The sequence below is a fragment of the Mastomys coucha genome, unplaced genomic scaffold, assembly GCF_008632895.1.
Source record: "Mastomys coucha isolate ucsf_1 unplaced genomic scaffold, UCSF_Mcou_1 pScaffold16, whole genome shotgun sequence".
In the NCBI taxonomy this organism is placed as follows: Eukaryota; Metazoa; Chordata; class Mammalia; order Rodentia; family Muridae; genus Mastomys; species Mastomys coucha.
In genome coordinates, this window is record NW_022196898.1 from 38,280,050 (window position 1) to 38,281,450 (window position 1,401).

A 1,401-nucleotide genomic window follows, 5' to 3' on the forward strand; every position below is an offset into this window, starting at 1 on the left:
GTTTTTCATCCGCCCCCCCCAGGCACCCCCTCCCTCCGCCCAATAAGGACATAAACTTCCACCTCTTCCAACAGCTAGTGCCGGCAGGGAGCATATGGGCCCCTCCCTTCTTTTCGTCCCCTTTCTCGGAGCTTTTGCTTTGCTCCCTGAGCCTTTCCCACCCTTTTCCTTTCCCTTCTTTCCTTCAATCTCCCTTCACCTGCCGCGATCCCTCTCCCTCTCTGCTTTCTACCACTATCTCCTCCAGTCCACCTTAACTGGAGCTCCGCCTCCGACCCTGTCCAGCCCTCTGCTGCTGCCCAGCTCCACCCCCTGCACGCCACCGCCCTGCCCATCCATTGGCCTGAGCACCCGCCTATCCCTTATGGGACGCGCCTAGAGTTCATCCCGGGAGGGGGTGGAGCCTGGGCTGGCCAGAAACCAGAAGAGGAGGGAGGCCGAAGACAGTGTCCGCAGTGGCTAGGGAATGGAGCAGCCCCCCTGAGGGACTTCCTCTCCTTCAAGAGGGGCTTCTGTAGGGTCACCACCTGGGGAGGGAAGGGTATGAGAGGTTATGGATACGCTGCTGGGGATGAAGACCTAGAATTTGGAAAGAGTGGGGTCCCGCCGAGTGGTTTTAACCAGGTCAGAACCCCAGGAGGAAAGAGGGAAAGCCTCTAGACACTGAGCTGCAGCCTCTTGGCCCATCCCCCCCCGAGGGAGCCGGGGAGTTGAGGCTGCGGGCACTCTGTGTCCCTCCCCACGCGTGATGGCGCCCCGCGGGGAGGGAACAGTGCCCGGGGCAAGGAGCCTCTGCGCTCTAGCCAGTGCTCGTTGCTGCCTTGGCATTTTCTAAGGGGAGGGACTGAGTCTGGGAAGGGGGAGGTGCGCTCCCTCTCGGGCTCCGGCGCTTCGCCTTCAACCCGCCAGTACTTTTAGTAGAGAAACTGAGACCCTAGAGTGGAGAGGTCTTGGCGCAGATACACTCAGATCCCCCCAGGTGACTATGACAGACAGCTGGGTGTTATTAGGATGTTTGCTTAAGTAGGTTTGGGAAGAACCGGCATTACTATTTAAGTGCCCGTCCAACGGAATGGTAACCTCTGAGGGACGCTTCCAACTGGGCTGGCGATGCTACATACCCCCAAAAGGGCCCCTCCCACTGGTTTCAAACGGAATCAAATCCCGCTCTCTAGGGCCTTGTTCGGCTTCGCAGCTGCAGGCCTGGCCGAACCGGGTCGGACTTGTTCTCTTTCCCAGCTCCCTCCGCAGGGGGCCTCCCTCCCTTTCCAGCAGGTGGCTCCGCAGGACACCAGCTCAACCTGTTGGACCACAATGGGCGGTGCCAGGGGGGCCCTGGCCCTCACCCGGGCTGACCCGGGATCCCCAAGCAGGGGGAGGGGCGGAGTCGTCCTTCCCTCC

The 1,401-nt window shown here is 61.0% G+C and overlaps 1 long non-coding RNA gene across 3 annotated transcripts in view; it reads left to right on the forward strand.

Annotated features, from left to right (window-relative positions):
- The window catches only part of LOC116093177, a 16,592-nt gene that overhangs the window by 1,351 nt on the left and 13,840 nt on the right, over positions 1-1,401 (forward strand). The window contains exon 1 of one of the 3 annotated variants that reach the window (XR_004119653.1): positions 639-979. The exons of the other annotated variants lie outside the window; for them this stretch is intronic. This is a non-coding gene — a long non-coding RNA (uncharacterized LOC116093177). Of the gene's footprint in view, positions 1-638; positions 980-1,401 lie in introns of those variants that run through there. 3 annotated transcript variants of the gene reach the window in all.